General features: G+C 45.2%; 1 protein-coding gene across 13 annotated transcripts in view; it reads left to right on the forward strand.

The window, feature by feature from the left end:
• LOC307208231 (5-hydroxytryptamine receptor 2A-like) overlaps positions 1-22,548 on the forward strand; it is a 230,959-nt gene that overhangs the window by 151,169 nt on the left and 57,242 nt on the right. The window lies entirely within an intron of this gene.

Genomic DNA, 22,548 nt, shown 5'->3' on the forward strand with positions numbered 1-22,548 from the left:
CCCAGCCTTTTTCTCTCCCCCCCCCCCGACCACACCCTGATCTGTGTCATCCTTGAGTGCTTTGTTACTAGGATGTACTGTGTCCTTGAACTGCATGCCTCAGTGAAGTCTGTCTGGAGGATGTGGCTGCAGAAAATTCTCATGTTTATGTGGCTGGAATGTAACCTCCTGTAAGGAGGGACAAGTCACATGTGCTGCCCCACCCACTTTCCCCTCTGGCTCCGCCCACTATTAACACCTGCCATTCCCCCCATGGGGGAATGTGGCCCTAAAGAATTAAAAATCCCCCCACCTCTGTGTTATAATAACCATTTGGGAGTTTACATACCCTCCAACATTTCTCTATTGAAAATAGGGGTGTCCTATTCAGTAATCATAATCATAATAATATTTATCTGACAGGGTTGACCCAGCTACTCTGGCCAGCTTCCAACATATATCAAAACATAACAAAACATTAAACATTAGAAAACTTCCCTATGCAGGGCTACCTTCAGGTGTCTTATAAAGGTTGTAAAGCTTATCTCCTTGGCTCGGGGGGTCAGATAACTCCATACCCTCCAACATTTCTTCAGAGAAAATAGGGATGTCCTAAGGAAAAGCAGGACATTAAGGGATCAAATCAGAAGGTCGGACGGCTTCTATAAATCTGGGAATGTCCCTGAAAAATAGGAACATTTGGAGGGTCTGAGTTTACTCTTTGGGCATGGAGGAGCATGTACACTTATAGAGCATTCCTGCTTTGTGACTGCAGAGTAGGAACTAACACTAGTTTGCTACCTGAGACCTGGGGCACTTAGGAAACAGGGATTTTGTGACATTGGTCCCTGTGATAGCGGGGCAAAATGAAGTTTCTGAAACTACGCCTGGCATAAATATTGACCAAGCAGGAACTCCTAAGCTCTAGGGTCCATGAGAGCACATGAAGCGGCTTCATCCTGAGGCAGATCTAGCTCTACACTAGTCTACAATGACTGGTAGTGGCTCTCAGGGATTTCAGATAGCAGCATCTCCCAACTTTACCTGGAGATGCCAGGGATTGAATTTGGGGCTCTGGGCAGATAAAACAGATATTATAAGCACTGAGCTTACTTATCTTCCATAAGTCCATACTTATCTTCCAGCAGCTCACCTTGGAACAGATAGCATTGGACTGGAAAACTCCCATTCCTGGTTAGGATTTAAGAAAAGTGCTCCAGGAGCCCCTTGACTCTGTGCATGACTGCTAGAGGGCTACAGTTTGGAGCATCTCCCTAGGACACAGGTCATCCACATGGCATGCATGTACCCAGAAAGGCCTTCCCTTGTGCCCACAGGCTGTTCCCCGCCACCTCCAACCCTTGTCCTCCTGAAATTAGACTTGAACAAAGAGCCAGTGCAGTTACAGTGTGTTGCTGGTTTTCCTGATGGTGGAAAGAGGCCTTTATTGTGCCATTTTCTTTCCCTGCCCCCCGCAGAGCCCTTTACAAATCCTCACCCTGTCTGCACAGTGCAGGCCATGTGGAGAAGGTGAGAGCTTTGTGGAGCACAACAGCACTGCTTCTAGGAAAGGGCTTGATGGAGGTAGAAACTGTCTGTCATGCCTTGTTATGCTGTCGTTTCTACGGGGATATACACTCGGCATTTATCATCCTTCTATACAAAAATCTCCAAATGGATGCAAACGTCAATGTCTTAGGTCCCTGGTAGAGGACAAGGATCCAGAGGTCACGCTCAGGGTGGCCAAATTCTGTGCAACTGCCATAAAATTTAGGGAACAAGCTGTGCTACCATAATGACTAAGGCCTTAAATGACAATTTTAGGTTATATTTTAGTGATTAAGATTTAACATATATTTTTAACTGCTGCTGGATCTGTATTAGGTAGCAGGTGGCGCTGAGGGTTAAACCACTGAGCCTCAGGCTTGCCGATCGGAAGGTCGGCAGTTCGAATCCCCATGATGGGGTGAGCTCCCGTTGCTCGGTCCCTGCTCCTGCCAACCTAGCAGTTCAAAAGCACATCAAAGTGCAAGTTGATAAATAGGTACTGCTCCGGTGGGAAGGTAAACAGCGTTTCCGTGCGCTGCTCTGGTTCACCAGAAGTGGCTTAGTCATGCTGGCCACATGACCCGGAAGCTGTATGTCGGCTCCCTCAGCCAGTAAAACGAGATGAGCACCACAACCCCAGAGTCGTCCGCAACTGGACCTAATGGTCAGGGATCCCTTTACCTTTACCTTTTATATCTGTATTGTCCCTGTTATACCCAATTGCAAATTCAAATGTATCCCTATCGTGTTTTATGATATTGTATGTGAGCTGGAACTAGCCTGTGACTGAAGTTAATAAATTCATTCATTCACTTCCAGGAACAACTGATTTCAAAGTAATTGCCAAACGTCCTTTTGTGTGCAAATTATTTGCTTGAGATGCCAGTCCAATGCAAAATAACCATCCCTGGCCCCAAACACTTACCCTTCCCTTATCTTAATCACCTTTTGAAGGAATAAACTCTGGAAGTCTAGACTCTAATCTTGGGAGGAAACACAGCTGGAGAATCTTTTTAGTCTGGCTTCAGAGGAATAATGACTCAAAATGTTAGCTTGCAGTGAGGGAAACAAAATTAGCATGGTATCTTGGTTCTGCTGCCCCAAACTGGCTGGACCTCCTTTGACTATGGCAGCCCAAAACAGGCTGCTGCAAAGGGGCAAGATGGCACCCCTCCCCCCCCACACATTTCACATACAGAAGGCAGCTGGCCAGGCAGCTGGATCTTGCTCCAGCACTGGTGTCAGGACCACCCCCTCCACCCTCCTAGAGCTGCACTGCACAGACAGCTCTGTCCTCCCAACACATTCTTGCTACATCTGCCACCTGAGGCAGCTACCTCACTCTGCCTAATGGGAGGGCTGGCCCTGCCTTTGAGAAGAGAAGGCTCCTTTCTCCGGCAAACGCCTGCACATCATAGTAGGAATAGAGATGTGAAGAAAGTGTCCTCCAGCTTAACTACTCCTTAGAATTAGCTCAGCAGGTCACCACCTGTGTACACAAGCCAGAAAGGCTTTTTTATTTCTTTGAGTGGTTGGATAGATTTGATGATTCCTTACCTAGCTCTGTGTTTCATCTGTAACAGGAAGAAAAATACTGGTACCTAAGTGCTTTTATACGATGGTGAATCTTTAGACTGCAAACCCCAATAGTGTCTCCAGGTGTTCCACAAGCCTGTGGGTCTGCAAAGGGTGAAGTTGGGGCCTGTGGCCCTCCATGTGTGATTGGAGTCAACTCCAATGAGTCCCAGCCAGCTGCATGCTGAGAATTTTAGTACAGCAGCATGATGGAAGTTGTAGTCCAGGAGCACCTGGGGAGGGGCATAGGCTCCCCAGTCCCAGTCCAGTACAAGGATTGGAAGACTTCTGCTGAGAGAGGTTTGGAGCAGCCACTTTGCCCAGAGATTTACTCTGCACAAAAGAAAATTTCCTGCTTTGGAGGCTGGCAGGAGCTGTATTTTTGTCATTTCCCCAAGCAGTGAAAAAATTCTCAAGAGCAGTACTATCCAGGTCTGGCTTTCTTTAGCCAAGTAGAGTTGCTTTTCCCACATCAGATTGGGTGTGCTTACAAATAATGAGTAGAGCACAGGGAGGGAATTTGTAGGCACTCCTGCAATTCATCAACTCCATTACCCCTCATCGGACACGCAGAGAAAGGCACTCAACTCCAAATGTACTATAATCCCCTCTACCCCGCTCAAGGAAACCGCCTTCCCTTGTGCCTTACCTATATGGTTATTAGGCCACAGTGGCTGTGTTTTTCTTGTGCTGTTGAAGACAGCACACCTCTAAGTATCAGTTGCTGGGGATCACATATGAAGACAAGATTGTTGCACTCCTGCTTGTGGGCTTCCCATAATGGGCATCCGGTTGGTCCCCGTGAGATCAGGATGCTGAACTCCATTGGTCTGATCCAGCAAAGCTTTTCTTGTGTTCTTAAATATTAGGACTCTGCCAAGGGTCCGAGGAGCGCTCAGGAGACAGGAGGTTAAGGCTATGGAGGATACTAGCCATGGTGACTACATTCTACCTCTGTCATTGATGCCAGTATGCTCTCTGAATACCAGCTACTGGGAATCACAAATGGGGGTTGCTGCTGCCACTGTTGTCCTCAGGCCCTGATTGTGAGGTTCCCGTAGTGGGCATCTGGTGGCTGCTGTGATAACAGGATGCTGGACTAGGTTGGCCACTGCCTGATCCACTTGTAAGGCTCTTGTGCTGTTGAGTTTCTACCTTGCTCAGTGCTTCTGCCCCAGGCCAAACCCTGTCTCCCAATATCTGCATTTAAATACACATTTTCATATGATGATTAAAAAAAAAATGGAAACACCAGACTAATGCAGAATCAGGACAGAATTGGTTTATAGGCTGTGAAAAAGTGCAGAGGATCAGAAACAGATTGACTTGCTCATCCCTACAGCTATCCACGTCCCTGATGTCGTTTAAGACTTAAGTACCTGGTTTTTCAAATAATGATGCATCAAGAAGTATCTTTTTCTCTCTCACAAAGGCACGCCATGGTGGGATTAGCAATTAAAGCAATCCTCCCCCCCCAAAAAAAAAACAAAACCCTGACTTTGCAGCAAGGAATTGCAGTGAATTTCACAAGACGGAACTCAAATGAGACCTTTGTGAATTAAGGAGATCAAGCTTTACATTTTCCAGCAGCCATTGCATTCCCCCAAGGGGGTTCAGACCTCGCTGCCTTGGGAGAATTAGCATGCAGACCACAACCCTGAGTGCACATGGCAGGGGACATAAATGGAGATTAATTATCAAAAGGGAGGGTTGCAAAAGCAATATTGCACTGAAAACTTGAGGGAGTGTTATATACTGTGCAGAGAGCCTATATTGGCAATTCTTTAAGAGCTGTCAAAGGGAAGTGTGTGTGATCAATCAGGCTGCCGTCTTGGAGCTAAATTGTAGAAATACATTGGGGATTCTATGCAAGCCCCATTTGAAATGAGCGAATGAACTCTGCACAGTGATGATTCTGAGTGGGTTGAACTCCTCCTTCCCTCCACTTCAGTTACTTCCAGAATGTTCCTTGCAGTGTACTAAACTCCTTTGCCACCGTGCAGCTCCTGCTGCTTGCCATTAGCGCATGCTTAGCTTTCCACTTTGAGTTAATTTGGAGGTTACAAATATTGCTAGGCAAATGCACCATTCTTGCAATGTGAATTAACTGTGGAAGCTTCCGGACTGTAGGTAATTTTGGGTGGGATTCAAACTCAGATTATGAAATTAAAGATGATCTGCCGTTCTTGCTCAGCAAACCAGCCCCCCCGCCCCCATTTTCAGGATGGGGATAAGATGGAGATAGTGGTCAGGTTTCTGCCACACTCTTTGAGGATTCATGAATGTTACATAACATGATTTTAATTACTGGATGCTGATTTTGCTCAGTGATTTTATTGTACTGAATCTTCCTGAAATCCTGTCTAAATTCCAATAGGTTTGAGAAAATGAGAAAAACAAGCCCCTCCCCCCATACTCAAAAAAAGATTGGACTTCTTGCAATGAGGATAGTGATGGGGGAACGCTCTGGGCTTAATGCTTGAGGCAATATCCTATAGCCTGATTCTAACATATTAGGATGAATTTTCAATAAATAGCTGAAATTGACCAGCCTCCGTGGCAATTGTACACAAACAAATTAGGATGAATGCTCAGCATAGGAACACAGAGTGCTGCCTTATACTGAGTAAGAACTTTGGTATATCTAACTCAATATTGCCTTCGGCAAACTAAGGCCCGGGGGCCAGATCTGGCCCAATAGCCTTCTAAATCCGGCCCGCGGATGGTCCAGGAATTGGCATGGATCTGATCATTCGGGCTGCACCAGTGCGCAATTCTTTCCCTCTCCCTCACACGGCGGCATCTCCCCCTCCCTCCTCCTGACTTCCCCCCACCCTGCCTAGAGCCGAGAGGAAGGGGGCTGGCTTTGATTGGTGCCAGCAAATACAGTATGTGCACTGTGCATAGGAATTCATTCCTTTTTCTTTTCTACAGGTGTTCTAATAAATATATGGCAGCTGGGGGCAGATCCTGCTTCTTCAGTACTCCACATGGACACATGCTAAAATGCGTGAAGGCGGATTCTGATAAACAGCAGAGCTTTCAAGCCCCTAGAAAGGAAGCAAAGCAAGGTTTTCATAGGGCCTTCAAGGTGTTCCTCTATATAAAGCCCTTAACAGCTTGGGACCAGTTTACCTGCCCGCTTGACTGCTTGGGTCTGTGGAACGGACACTTGTTCTGCACTTGTGAGAAAATGATATTTTAGTGTGGCAGCTCCTAGACGTTGTAACTCCCTGGAATCAGGCAGGTGTTTTGCTGTGTTCTTTTGGCACCAGCTTAAAACACTTTTGTTTAGGCAAGCCTGTCCAGACATGTAGAATCATAGTATCATAGAATAAAAGAAACATAGAGTTGGAAGGGATCCCTAAGGGTCATCTAGTCCAATATCCCTGCAATGCAGTTTCCTTAAAATCTACAGGATTTTGGGGTAGATATCTTCAGGGGTTATTTTGCATTATTATTATTATTATTATTATTATTATTATTATTACTCCCAATGGCAATCAACAGAAAAATAACTGTCCTTTTATTTAGAAGAGAGGGGTTCAGTCCTCATCCAAATACACCTTCCCAATTCTAAACTGCATGTGCTTATACAAGTGGCATCCATGCTGTGTATTTGTTTATTTTAGCTGAGTTTAAACCTACCAAGTAAACCCTCTTAAATGTTATTTAAATGGGGAGGGTGGATTGTTTTCCTCTCTGAGATGTTGAAGGGATTATTATTACCATTATTGTTTTATTCCTACCCCCGCATTTCTATCTTAAAACAATGGAGCGGGTTATAGCAAATGGGAGACAATCAAACAGCATACAGATCTGAGACAATACCAAAAAAACCCCACAAAAAACCACCACACAACCCAGTACTAAAGAGCCCTGGGAGAATTGGTAATGCAGCACATTGTTCTTTTAAAAGTAATTTTTGTGTTGCTATGTTCAGGCTACTCATCACGCCAACAGATGCTGGGCATTTATTCACCGTGATGCAGCACTACAGATATGGCACCCAACAATGTCCAAATCAATTAATAGATGGTTTAAGTTAAAGGCATAAGTGCTGACATGATAAATCAGCTTGGATTCAGGACTGACCTGTGGGAAATGAGAGATGTTAACAACCCTGGGGGTTAAAACAACCATCACCTTCTGCCTTAGTAATCACCATCACCTTATTTTGTTTGACTTAGAAGCATTTCTAAACTACTTACGGTAATATCTTTAAATCTCTAGGCGTTGTACACTACCTGCAATATGAAAACAACATCCATTAAAAATACAGTCTGAAATAAACAAAACTGTATGAAAGCATCTAAAAAGAATTTAAGCAGATTCTGAAGATTCAACACATAAAACAGGGCACAATCCTAAGGGTCAGGGAGAGCGGGCAAAGCGATATGTCATTGCAAGACAGTGGAAGTAACTGATGGTGTCTGCTTTGACTCTGGCAAAAGGAAGGGCATTCCTTGAAACAGGGATGACAGCAGAAAAATATTCATTTTGAGGTCACTGCCCTATGTTATACAGTGGTACCTCGGGTTACATACGCTTCAGGTTACATACGCTTCAGGTTACAGACTCCGCTAACCCAGAAATATTACCTTGGGTTAAGAACTTTGCTTCAGGATGAGAACAGAAATCAGCAGAAGACCCTCGGAGGAGGACCTCAGTGTCCAGGCTGAGAGATGGGGGCACACCCTCTCACAGCCAATGCAAGAGAATATTCTCAGGTCAATTTCAGGAGCGAATGTCATGAGCAAGCTCCCTGGCCTGGCCTTTCTCATTTCTGCCTTCTTTTGGGGCACACAGGTCCTTCTAAAGTACCCGCGCCGCCAGAACATGGCCGAGGAGCTGCCCCAACATTTACATCAGGCAATAAAAGGTTCCTCCAGAAACTGGTGGAATTTTCTCTCTGGCCTGGGATCCTTCATATAGCCGAGTGGGTGCCTGAGTCTGCCAGCTTTTATTTACACTTCTGTGAATTTTGCCATGCCAAAATCTCCAGCCGAGTAACATGCACCAAAATTGCACATGCTAAGAAGATAAAATGTGCATACTAATGCATATATTAGTGAATATATCACACACACAATGAATTGTGTTAGGGGATATATAAATGTTAGGAACAATATGCTTTGCAAAAAAAAGACATGTAAAATTAGGAGAAAATCGCATTTAAATGCTGATGAATTTTCACAAGGATTTTTTTTTATATGTAAACTGATGTGGAAACTGATAATGCTTCCTGCTTGGCTGGATTAAGGATAGAGAGGGGGTGTCTGGGTGTACGTAGAAACATGTGTGCAGAAAAGTTAAATCATTCGTTGCTCTGCCCACTGATCTTCTGTCTGTGGTTGGCAGCTCCAGGCAGGATGTCCCAAAGTAAATTCAGCCCATAGACTGAAGAAAGGGCTCCCTGCTCCTGCGTGAGGGGTGCTCCCTGTTGTGCAGCTATTGGAAGACAAGAGGCCAGTACTCCCTTAGAATAGGTGACAGACCTCCCACTGAGGCGGGAAAATTCCCATCTCTTGTGGGAAAATTCATACAAAAGGGCTTCCCTGGTTGAAGATGGGGAGGAGTGTCACTCCTTTTCAATGCTTTGCTGTGTGCAGGTTGGGAAGGGTTTGTTTCAGTCTGTATACCCCCTGAGGTCAGTGCTGTTTGTGTGTGCGTTTTTCAGCAAGCATTTTCCCACTGCTGAACATCTGAGTTATTCTGAGCCAAACTAATGCCATCTTTGAGCCCATTGGAGGCTTGATCTCTCTCTCTCTCTCTCTCTCTCTCTCACACACACACACACACACTACAGCAGGAACATTTCTCAGCTCAGCTTTGATCTGTGCAAAGAATCCAGCAGGCAAAGAATGGGGAGTTATTGTGGGACATCACAGTTTGTCATGTTAGGAGGCAAATTTTGACTTTCCAAGAATAATTCTCAATTCAGAGGGAGAGAGAGAGAGCACAGAGGGCTGGGGACATTATGAAAACAAGAAATATGCCTAGAAGTTGGTGTGCGTGTATGTGTGCTTTTCAGTTTCCACATTATAAACATTAACTAATTGACAGCATTGAGGAAAGGCTCTGCATCAAACTTGACGGTAGTTCCCTACTTCTAACTGTTCAGTTCCTTAGCATTTGACAATTGCACATTGTCATTTTCCCTGTGATTGGGGTGAAAAGGGGGGCATTTCTAGGGACTTAAAAGACCTGGAACAGAAGCTTGTCATAGCACATATTTGCAGAATGTTTGCATATGCTAACTTTCAGTGCAGATGCACATTTTGGCCAACTTTCAAAGTGGGAGGGAAGACTTGGGTCCTAGGTACTTGGCATCAATGTGCATAATATTTGCAGATACATACTAATTTATATGTACACATGGAAATTTAGGCCACCTTTCTAAGGGAAATAAAAATAAACCAGTTCTCTCTTTTGGGTCTTACTCTGAGCTATGGAGTACCATTACAATTTGGGAAAGGGCCAGAGCACAGTAAATGGACTGGCCTCTCTACAAATCAAGATGTTTGAGTGGCTGGGCAATAATGGCTCTGGACTCCCCTGCCTCCTCTGCATCAACTATCTTACTGTGATGCTGTCTGTGTAGGGCTCTCTATAAAATTGGTCTGGAAACGTCTGTTGATACAAAACTGAGCCACCAATATACCTGTGGGGGGCAAGGCAGCTTGATCCCATTAGACCAAATTTACATTGTTTTGTTATTTAATTGTTAGGTGCCTTTCTATGGAAACCTCCATGGAAAATTATATACCAGTATGTGTGTGTGTGTGCGCGCGCAATATCAGTTTGAGATTAACTCACTTGGGCTGGCATATGGGGGGACTTAAAAGAGTGATCCTATAAGCAGTAAAGTTTCTCAGAAGATTTTTGCACCTCTCCCACCATCCCATGTAGATTTCTCGTTTTGTTTATAATGAGATGGAGATCCGCACGGTCAGCTGGGAATTCGGGTTGGGCCTGTTACTTTAGAATGCATGGGAGTCAGTATAATAATAATGCTGTTATACAGCTTTCATTCACCTTGGTGGGACTTGCACAGGCTCTCTAGGCTAGTAGGACTAACTCCTGAGAAGACGCTGATACAACCCTGCTACATACAGTGGTACCTCGGGTTACATACGTTTCAGGTTACATACGTTTCAGGTTACAGACTCCGCTAACTCAGAAATATTACCTCGGGTTAAGAACTTTGCTTCAGGATGAGAACAGAAATCGTGCTCTGGCGGCTCAGCAGCAGCAGGAGGCCCCATTAGCTAAAGTGGTGCTTCAGGTTAAGAACAGTTTCAGGTTAAGAACGGACCTCCGGAACGAATTAAGTACTTAACCCGAGGTACCGCTGTATTTCCCCTTGTGGAGGTTTGGGAAATGATAGAGGTATAGAAGACCATACAAACTTTGAAGCAAGTGGGTCATGATATGTTTTTCTCCCTCTCTCACAATTGTTGTTGTTGTTGTTTAGTCATTTAGTCGTGTCCGACTCTTCGTGACCCCATGGACCAGAGCACGCCAGGCACTTCTGTCTTCCACTGCCTCCCGCAGTTTGGTCAAACTCATGCTGGTAGCTTCAAGAACACTGTCCAACCATCTTGTCCTCTGTCGTCCTCTTCTCCTTGTGCCCTCCATCTTTCCCAACATCAGGGTCTTCCAGGGAGTCTTCTCTTCTCATGAGGTGGCCAAAGTATTGGGTCATTGGTCTGATCCATCCAGGCTCTGTGTGGTGGCTGTTCCTAATGATACCCTTCAGTGGCCTTCTGGCCCCACTCGTGTCTAACCCCACGTTTCAAAACCCATGCCTTGCATCATGTTTGGGCATTGCAGAGTTAAAGCAACAGAATCCTTCATTAACCTTCCCTCTCGTTAGAGTGAGAAGTGGATGGCAGTGCTAAAAATTACTGGGGGTGATGTGGACCAGAATGCTAATTAGAGCAAAGTGAGTGTCAGAGGGAGATGCCTCCCCCGAGGTGCAGGGACTGCTTTTCAACTGCCCTGTTTGCTCTGCAGAGGAAAGGTCTAAGCGTCCCAGGAGGCAGAAGGGAGGAAGCAGAGCACTGATTTGGGAAGGCAAGTAACAACTTCAGGGTCAGCTGGGAAGGCTGGGCTATGTGGGAGAAAACACACAAAATTAGCTCCCACTCAGGAAGTGTTGCTTTAGACAGAATATGAATATCAAGCTTAGCATGGAAATATGTTATATTGTTGCATGCACCCCACTCTCTGAGCAGTGAGAGGCTCCAGGCATGTCTGCACTTATCCAAGGTTCATTTTCCTTGGAATGAAGTTCAGAGGAGACTGTGGTGTCTTTTGGATACATGCTTTTATTTACACCTATATACAAACTGAGCATAGAATGGAAGGGACACACAGCAATAAGACTCTAGCAGATCTTGCCTCCCCATTAGGTTTCTAGGGGATCCCCAAGTTCACAGCCTTGGGTCCAGCACAGAGCAAGACATGCCTCTGTGTCTCCAGCTTCTAGCATCAGCCAAAAACTCATACAGCAATAGAAATTCTCTTGGCTTACTGTTTTTCCTCCTAGGATGAAGTGGCATCCAGCCAGGTGAGGTGGGAAAAAGGCCCACCCATTTGTCTCTATGGCAAGAGGGCAACCTCTTTAGACATGTAAATGGCAAAACTGGGGAGCTAAGACCATTACCTTAACAAAGGAACTGTTTTGACAAATTCACCATATTTCCACTTGTAACCTTACATACACAGGATCAGAGGTTTGGAAGGGACACATGCGTATCATAAAGACTTAACACACCCCTCCTCCAGACCCCCCCAAAAAAACCCCCAATTACAATATTGTAATAGATCTGTAGTACTTGCTAAGGTTTGGTAAATATTAAAGGTAAAGGTAAAGGGACCCCTGACCATTAGGTCCAGTCGTGGCCGACTCTGGGGTTGCGGCGCTCATCTCTCTTTATTGGCCGAGGGAGCCGGCGTACAGCGTACATGTGGCTAGCATGACGAAGCTGCTTCTGGCGAACCAGAGCAGCGCACCGAAATGCCGTTTACCTTCCTGCCAGAGTGGTACCTATTTATCTACTTGCACTTGGAAGTGCTTTTGAACTGCTAGGTTGGCAGGAGCAGGGACCGAGCAACAGGAGCTCATCCCGTCGCGGGGATTCAAACCTCCGACCTTCCGATCGGCAAATCCTAGGCTCTGTGGTTTAACCCACAGCGCCACCCGCGTCCCTCTTGGTAAATATTAGGATTTAATTAAAACAGGTATGTTACAACTAGGAAATGGCCAATCCCAATGTGTATTAGAGATATGGTGCACTCACTGGTCAGCCTCTGCAATTAACACATGCAAAATTAGTTAAGTAGGCACAACACCACAAGGGACACAGGTGGCGCTGTGGTCTAAACCATTGAGCCTCTTGGGTTTGCCAATCAGAAGGTCAGCAGTTTGAATCTATGTGATAGTGGTAAGCTCCCATTGCTCTGTCCCAGCTTCTGCCAACCTAGCAGTTTGAAAGCATACCAGTGCAAGTAGATAAAAAGGTGGGAAGGTATGGCAGGAAGTAAACAGCATTTCCATGCACTCTGGTTTCCGTCACATTCCGTTGCACCAGAAGCAGTTTAGTCATGCTGGCCACATGACCTGGAAAGCTGTCTGTGGACAAACACCAGCTCCCTCTGCCTGAAACAGGAGATGAGTGCCGCAACCCCATAGTCACCTTTGAACTTAACCACCCGGGGTCCTTTACCTTTACCTTTTTACCTAGTAGGTACACTTCCTGGGTTATGGACTGAACATTGTAATCCTAGCCAGGTCAGCATGGGCTCAAGCTTTAATGAAGTCAAGCAGGCTTCCTTGTGAGGTGTCCAACTGGGAGGGATAGACCATTTGAAGCTCAAAGCAGCTAAATGGATAAGTGTTAATAGGTGTGGAAAGCTAATCCCCTTTTGAGGTAAAGAGCCATTTAGCACGTCAAAGGAGGGACCTTCCCCTTGAAACCAGAACTTGGGCTGGAGGAGAAGCTATGGAGTTAGGGGTGGAGGGATGCAATCAGGGAGGCTGGGAGAAGGAGAACTAGACATGTATGTACACCAGCAAAAAGGATATTGGTGATGCTGCAATAAAATAAACTGGTGCATTCTGGGGTGCTGCTGATGAGCCCCTCCATAAGTGTACAATAAAGCATATCTCACTAGCCTCCACTGTGTTTTGATTTTTCCCAGTGGAAGCATATGCCTGAGTGAGCGCCTGGAAACCCTGGAATTTTGCTACCTCTCATTAGAGGTTGGGGGTGGTGCACAACCTCTGTAACAATATTCTACTGTTTTAGTTTTGCTCCATGAAACAGAAAGTTTGGGGAGTAGTGCCACCAAATTAGAGATGGGGGGTGTTAATTGCATTTTAATGAGGATCTACCTCATTCTCACTCCTTGAACCAAAGAGTGAATTCCTTCAGAATTCACACTTCTCACTCTTCCAGCACAACAGTGGAAATTGCTAAGAAAACTGACTGTGTTTTCAAGGTACAAAAATATCTGGAATATAGTCTCTAAGGGACAGGAAGATCTTGTTAATTTCTACTTAGTATGGTGAGATTTTATTTCATACAGCTTAGTGCCCGATTTTCTGGAATTTCTCCCCATGGAGAAATGTGGTTATTATGACTTCAGACTGGGTGTTATTACCGTATATGTTTAGATTTTGTATGCCCTGCCTTTAGTTTGATATATTATTGAAATTTTGCTATTGTTTACTTTTGTTTGTGGTTCCACAATTATTTGAAAACTAATTTAAAAAGTAAAAACAAGCAAGCAAGCAAACAAACAAATCTTGTGATGCAGTCCTCCAACCAAATTGGGGTGGAGAGAGTGTACAAGAATGCATATATTAGAGGGAAGTGTACATAAAAAATGCATGCATTGCTGAAAACAACCTGCAATGATGCATTGGATTGAAGCTTGCACCTGGCAATGCACGTGATGCCATGTGAGAAAACAGGGTTTTGATGTCATACAAAATCTATCCTTTCCAATGAAAGGCATAGGGGCATGGGAACAATGATCAGGGAGGAGGTGATGGGAGAAAGACCCTTCTCTGCCTGAGATTCTGGGCAGCTGCTGCCAATCAGAATGGACAGTACTGAGCTATAGAAACCATGATATGAGACAACTTCCTCTCTTCTCCCTGGTAGCCAGAGGAAGATGGTACAGAGTTCAGTATTACCAGCTCAGTATTACCTACATGGATGGCAACAACTCTCTGGGGTGTCTCCCAGATTAACCTAGCACTCCTTGGGCTTGAACCTGGGACTTCTCAAATGCAAAGCCAGTTTTCTTCCTGGAATAATAGCACCCTGCGAGATCTTCTTTGAGCAGATTAGAGTAGCACCCCCCCCCTTCATTTCCTGGGACCAATGTAGCAAGTGATGCCTTTTTAATTCATGTGGAACAAGATGTGATTATTTGCAGCACTGCTTTATTTCCAGGGCCATCACTGAACCATTTCTCCCCTAGTTTAGCCTTTTTGTGAGATCTTTATCTATTCTATATTATCCTTCCTAATATACAGCCATTAATAACATTAGCCTATTAAGCCTTGCATCAAAGAGCTGCAATCTGCCCTAACAGAAGTTGCACTAATTAAGGCATGTATATTGTTCCAGTTCCCTCTCTTGGGCTAGAGGGTATCCAATTTGTCATTATCTAATGTTTTCCTGCTTGCAGCACCGTTAAACTTAAATCTATTCCATAGAATCTCTTTCATGGTGATTTTAGGGGGCAAAATCTGTAGTGCAACCCCCCCCCTCTGGTGTCTTCCAGATGATTCAGACTACAACACCCAGCAGCCCCAGTCAGCATAGCCTTTGACTGATGGGAATTCTAGTCCAAAATATTTGGAGGCACCAGGTTGGGGAAATCTGCTGGAGTGTTTTCAAAAGAGGCATAAAATGTGGACTCTGTGTTTGTGTCTCCATAACATACCTGGCCTGAAGTCAATCAGTGAGCTTCAGAACTGAGTAAAATTTGAACTGAGGTCTCCCCACACCACATCAGACACTCCAGCATCTATACCTCACTAGCTGACCACCAGTGGGTATGCAGTGGTTTGGTTTCCACCCACAGGTTCTCTCCCCCTTCCCCCCAAAAAACAGTGTCTGGCACTTTTTGCAAATCTCTCAAGCAAATGGCAAATTCATTAATGCAAGATTTTTGGGAGTTGGGGTTGGGTGGGAATCTAAACAAAATGGGTAAGAGGTTGCAACAGTAAACCTTTGAAGAAGGGGTGGATGTGTGTATTTTACCAAGCTCAAGTTCATTTCCTGATATTTCCACATCAGCTTGCAAATTCTTTTTTAAAGTCCTCAGTTGAAATTCTTCAGCATTATGGTGCAATTTCCTCCCAATATGCACATGACTGTATGCTCTTTAGCCTAATATACACATCTTTGCAAGCAATTTCCCCTTATATAATGCATATTTGTATGTTATTGTCACTAATATATGCATTGTTATGTAGATGTTACATACCCAGCATGGGAATTTTTGTACACATTACTTGGCTGGATATCTGCATTGCAGAATTTTGAAGGATGGCTGAGTTTTGGTTTATGTATTGTTTCCAAAAGTGACGAAGAAGTAGAGTCACCTGTAAATATGAACTGAATTGGATTTCTCTCCCAGTGCCAAAGCCCAACCCAAGTTTTCTGTTTTCACAGCTCTTTCTTCACCCACCAAACTCTACATCTTGATTATATATCTATGCATGAAAGTTCTCTTGAGACTCAAAGATCAAACAGAAGGCTTAACTCTGCCCAAGACAGTAGATTAAAATCCTTATTGCAATCAATGGCTCCTCATCTTAGACACTGCAGCATTACCCTTGATATCAAGTGTACTTGGAACGTCCACACATTTTTTCTTTTAGAATGTCATCTTAATTCTTAATTATGATCACAGCACAGATGCAGCTTATATTTAATTTAAATATTTATGGTGTTTGCTTAAGCTTTTCAAAAATGGATTAGTTTGAGGAGGCCAGTATTGCCAGCCTTATCGCTTTTCCTGTTGAGTGCAATTAAGAGACCAATCAGGAATTAGCGTGAGAGTTACGCCCCTGGAGGAAGAAAGCTTTGGGTTGTGTGCAGTGTTGGCAACTCTGTGTGGATGGGATTTGTCTCCCTGCAGGGGAAGGGATGATCTGTTCCATGATCAAGCCCTTATACATCTGTCAAGCACCCCAAGCACACAAGCACTCTCCCCTCCCTGTGGTTTCCAGCAACTGGTATTCAGAAGTGTTACTGCCTCCACTTCTTAAAGCCATCATAGCTAGTAGTCATTAATAGATGACTTTTCTCTGAATCTGTCAAGTCCCCTTTCAAAGCCATCCAAGCTGGTGGCCATCACTGTCCCCTGTGGGAGCAAAGTTTTACTATGTGCTGCATGAAGAAGTGCTTAATTTTGTCTGTCCTGAATCTTCCAACACTCAGCTTCATTGGATGGGAAACCTTTCTTGAACTCCATTGCCCTTGACCACTGGTCTTGCTAGCCGGGGCCGACAGGACTTGGGGGACACCAGATTTTCCATTCCAAGTTTAGGTAAGCTGTATCTCAAGTTCCCTCCCTACTAATCTTCAATATGTAAATAACAATACTGGCCTATTTTACAGGGTAGTTGCTAAGGATTACTGGGATAATGTATATGAAACGCATCACCATCATCATCACCCAACCTCTTGATTTGTTCTAGTTCCTAAACTGTTACTAGAGTCATGCAAGATCAATCTGTCAATTTGTTCATGCACCATCTTTCCACAATAACATTGTGCTCGAGGTAGTTTGTTGTTGTTGTTTAGTCGTTTAGTTGTGTCCAACTCTTCGTGACCCCCTGGACCAGAGCACGCCAGGCACTCCTGTCTTCCACTGCCTCCCGCAGTTTGGTCAAACTCATGCTGGTAGCTTCAAGAACACTGTCCAAACATCTTGTCCTCTGTCACCCCCTTCTCCTTGTGCCCTCCATCTTTCCCAACATCAGGGTCTTTTCCAGGGAGTCTTCTCTTCTCATGAGGTGGCCAAAGTATTGGAGCCTCAGCTTCACGATCTGTCCTTCCAGTGAGCACTCAGGGCTGATTTCCTTCAGAATGGAGAGGTTTGATCTTCTTGCAGTCCATAGGACTCTCAAGAGTCTCCTCCAGCACCAGAATTCAAAAGCATCAATTCTTTGGTGATCAGCCTTCTTTATGGTCCAGCTCTCACTTCCATACATCACTACTGGGAAAACCATAGCTTTAACTATACGGACCTTTGTCGGCAAGGTGATGTCTCTGCTTTTTAAGATGCTGTCTAGGTTTGTCATTGCTTTTCTCCCAAGAAACAGGCGTCTTTTAATTTCGTGGCTGCTGTCACCATCTGCAATGATCATGGAGACCAAGAAAGTAAAATCTCTCACTGCCTCCATTTCTTCCCCTTTTATTTGCCAGGAGGTGATGGGACCAGTGGCCATGAGGTAGTTGCTCGAGGTAGTTTACTGCAGGCTAAACAGTAGCAACTATCAGGCAGCCACCTATAATGGATACAGCACTTGTGTTTCAAACCAATTCAGCAATCCTTTATTTCATAACTACTGTTCGATACAATAATCATTCATTCAACAAACACATTTCAACAAAAGCTAAATCAGCTACAACAGAGTGATACATAAAACCAGACTAACAGCATCCCAACAGTTCATAATACAATTCAGTTTGATAACCATTCAGAACCAATAAATAATCAAACATAGATATCTCCATAGGAGAATTGTAATATGCAAGGCAGGTGCATGGAAGAGTTTCTTGCAACTGGACTTCCAAGAAGCATTGCAAGCCTGCTGGGATCATGACTCGTGGGTCTTTAGTTCCTAGTGAAAAAAGGTGTAACCTGGTAGTCAAAGCTCCCCAAGCAGCTGTGCTTTATCATTGGTGCTTGGGCATGAGGTCCATTGCTTACAGTATGTCACCAAACAGAATCACTCACACCTCAGGGGAAGGTGTCATTAGGATTAGGAGAGTTTGCAGAAGCAGAAAAATCTTTGCGGAAAATCTCTATTGAAGGGGAAATTTCCAAAAGCAGACCAGTGTGGACCAGGCATGCTTAGTGGCCACAGAATGCTAATTGCCCATTTGGGGCGGGGGGGAGAAATATCGAACCAGGTGGGAGAGGGATGGAATAGAGTAGTCTGGATAAGCGAATTGAACTGGAGCATTCCAGTTTTATGAAATGCAGTTTACCAGAACCCTTGTGTGCTCAGTAGGGATGTCAGTTGCCCTGGTATCTCCATGTCCCAGGGGTCATTACACTTGCAGCAGTGGTGATCAGGCTCAAGACAGCACTCCAAGTCCAAGAGGTCCTGGGGGTCTGAAGTTCCCATTGCACCTACCCCCCCCCACTTGAGTACTCAGGTGTTCAAGAAAACTGCATTTCTCAGGGCTCAGTGCTGACATCTGCATACGCAGAAGCTCAGCTAACTCCCTGATCCAGATAACACTGGGGGAATGGTGTTGAATTCAAGCACCATGAAGTGGAGAAATTCATAATCTGAACCAGATAAATATGCACTTTCTACTACAAAAAAAATGGATCGACTTACTGCAGTGAGCCTCTCTTGGCCTGTGTTAGGAAGGATGAGTCCACATTTTCCCGTATCTTTTTCAGCCAATTTCCTCAAATAGGATTTCTGCTAAGTAGCGTTTGCTGCAATCTTAACCCAATTAAATACTTCATTGGCCTTTATTGCTTTTGACTCCTTGCAACTTTTAATTAACCTCCTTGTCTTTCCTGACTCTAATGATTTATAGTTGGCTTGTGCTATGTCCCTGTGAATTTTTGGTATTATTGTTATTAGCATCACCATTGCTCTGCAAAAAATACATAGTCTTCTCTTGTGGGCTTTCTGCTTCACAATGCTTGTTTGGAGATAATAATAAAAAAGGTCAAAAGTGAATGTAATTGTGATGGCCTGGGATTCGGACTCAGAGGCTGAACCTGAGGAATCCCAGCCTGCACAGGAGTCCCCACCTCCAGAACCAGCTGAGCTGGGGCTGGGGCCTGAGCCTGAAGGGTCCTCACCTGTGCTGGATCCTCAGGTGCAGGCACCAGCTGAGTCTGCTCTGGCCCCTGAGGTGATGATGGAGGACCCATTGCCTGCAGGTGCTCCACTCTCAGCCCCGTCAGGGGAAGGTGAGATTGCCTCTGGGTCCGGTAACCCTCCAGCCTCTCCTGAGCTGCAGAGGCTCAGGGCAGAGAGGCAGAGGGAACTAAGTTCCCGCAGGAGCAGTGCTCGCCTCCAAGAGAGGCGAGTCACCTGTGGATCGGGGCCGCCCTATGCCTCGGGGCAGATAAAAGCCAGTCAGCCCCAGTCCCAAGGTGTGGGAGCAATGTTGTTGGTAGCCTGTTCCTGCCTGCACCCTGTCCTGCTCTTCTGCCAGAGTTCCTGACCTCACCTGACTCCCTGCCTTGGCCCCCCTACAGCTTTGACGGACAGCCTCCATACCGCACCCTTGACCTCGGGCTGGACTCGGACCTCGCCTCTCGGTTAGCCCCTGGGACCAGCACAGTAATATTTTGCAAAGTTGCAGTCAAATGAGACAGGTACACACACACACACACACACACACACACACACACAGACAGAGTTGTGCAGTCAGAGAAACGGGCATCTTGGGAGCAAAGATGGAAAGCTCACTGAAATCTAATTTTATGGTGCATTTTCTTCAAATTTAATTTCAGTTTATTTGGGGAGGAGGTGAATGCCTAGAAATGAGATTTGGGTGGAAGCCACCTTGGCGCTAGTTCCACTGGCATGTTTATCAGAAGATATCCACTGCAAGACTTGTTTACATTCAGTGTGTGGCTCATGCAAAATTTCTGCTCTCTACAACCCAGCTCTATGGGTTGCTTGGATTGCTCACATCCTTTTTCAGTGCTGAGCTGTGGCTTTCACAACTGTGTTGCAGGAACGACTTGGATTCCTCAGTAACCAAAATAAAGGATGAAGAGAAGCCACAGCAAGCCTGGGGTCAGATGCTGCTCCCTCCCCTCCCCTCCACCAGCATGCCTATAAGGAAGAGATCAGAAGCTTCTTCCATTTAGATTAACCACGGTTTAGTGTGCCATCCAACCCCTAAACTGTGGTTGATTTCAACTATGGTTTGTGAAAACAGGCCATGTTTTCTGTCTGCCTTCAGCTGCTATCTGTCAGGGACTGGGCAGAGGAGGAATGGTGGAGACTGCCTCCCCAGCCTGACCCTTCCAGAGAATAAGACAGTTCAGAATTACAATGGGGGTGAGGGAGATTACAGCTCAGAGGAAGATGAGGGGAGAAGTTGGGAAATAATGGGAGAGGAGAAGGAGGCAGAACAGGAGCAGCTGGCTGACACATTATCACTAGAAAGCATCCCAGGCCCACCATCTCCCAGAACCCGGTGAGCCTTAAAAGTAGGAAAGCAAAGAGCTTGAAGACAGTTGGCCCTAAGTGACAGCCGTAGAAAGGGTGGTGCTACTGACGAATGAGGAAGTGGGAGAGAAGAGAGGTGGAGATTTACTCAGGACAAGGCCATTATTCCAAGAGGCTGCATTCCCAAGCCCCTCTCTGTAAATATTGAATAAAAAGCAGTTGGTAAGGACTTTTCCTTGTCTTATCCGTTCCTGGCAACCTGCTGTGGGGGTTGGTTCCTCTGCCACCTGACACTATCTGAATGTCGGTCCACATTAAAGGTTGAAGTTTGAAGTTAATCATAGTTAAGACTTGTCCATCTGGTTCAGATTTGGATGTCACAACAAACTGTGGTTAATTTAAAAAGGTTGGAGCTCCCAAACTCCTCATGGCTATTCCAGAAGAGGATAGGAGGAATGGATGTAAGTCCAAGGTTTGCTGTTGCCCATCTGTGCACTACATGTAAACACAGACACATGTCCACTAGAGCCTTCACCAACCTGATGTTTTGAAGAACAACTCCCATCAGCCCCAGCCAGCATGGCAGTGCTGACGGGAGTTGTAGCAGTTGCAGCCATTGTGATGGGGCTGAGCCACCCTCCTGTCACCAGTGTCACAGTAGCTCACTTGGTGGGGCAGGCCAGAGGCAGGGTTGAAACTGAGCAGTTGCACTAACAAGAGCACTGGGTTGGCTTTGCTGGTGTGTTCATGCAGGGAATATATATGTTTTGGAAGTCAACATTTCCAAAAGAATTAGACCTGTGATGAGACCTCAAGGATATAGTAAACAGTATGATATCTCCTATACTATAAACACATTGTATATTTAGGTCACATCCACAACATACATTTAAGGCACTCTCCTAGCACTTTATAAGCCTTGGTTTATAAGCCAATGCATCCTGGGAGTTGTAGTTTGCTAAAGCTGCTGACCCCACAGGACTACTTTTCCCAGCATTCTCAACAAACTGCAGCTCCCAGGATTCCCTTTGACTGTTAAAGGGGTATAAGAGTGCTTTAAATATATGGTGTGTATGTGACCTTAGTTCAATTTGTTTTCCTTAGCCAGATGTTGGAGTGAGGAGCAGTACTACTGTCCACTACAGAAAGCTGAAGTGCATTGAACCATGGAAGCGTTAGCCAATGGGGTGCTCTCATTATGTTGTTTGACTATATCCCTGGGCAGCATAGTTAATGGTCAGGGATGATGGGGATTGATTTCCAGCTCCACTTGCAGGGCATCACAGTGAGTTACCCCCAAACTATGCATTTATTGTTCCCTCTATTTTATGTCATCCAGACCAACTGTATTTCTTCCCAGATTTGTCTGTCATCTGGCTATAACCATGGCCTCCTGGGTGCACATGGGCCTCTATATATTAGAGGCTGCCCTGCCAGCATTTTGTCAAATAATTCTGCCTCCAAGTCCATCCACAGCAACTGGTTCAGCAGAGCTTAAATCTCCATTCTGCTTATCTCTGCTTTTCCAGGAATCATTTTTTTAGATGTACTGAGGGATTTTGAGCCAGCTCAAATGACAAGTGCTTTATTCACCACCTGATCTTCTCTGCAAAGTGTCACTTTCTCAAGCCAGCTCAGCCAAAGCCCTGTAGAATCACAGAATCATTGAACTGTAGAGTTGGAAGGGACCCAAAGGACCATCTAGTCCAGCCTGCTGCTGCAATGCAGGAATCACAGCTATTGGGTGCAGGAGTTGGTTTTTAAGCCAAGATGCTGGCCCGCTTCCTTACCTGTGGGTATAGATAAAGCTGTTGTGGCAATTCAGCTTCTGGTCTCTGGCAAAGAGGGGTGACATGTTGTGTTAGACTTGGACATTTGCACGAACAACTGAGGCATGCAAGAGAGCAATACTAATGATGTTAAGAATGTCATGCCATTGTCGAGGGAGTTTGGCCGGAACAATTCCATGTGGCCTGCTTTGCAGTCCTCCGTTTGAAGGTGGGCAGCTCATGACTGCTTTGAAGATAAAT

Source organism: Podarcis cretensis (genome assembly GCF_951804945.1).
Source record: "Podarcis cretensis genome assembly, chromosome: Z".
NCBI lineage: Eukaryota > Metazoa > Chordata > Lepidosauria > Squamata > Lacertidae > Podarcis > Podarcis cretensis.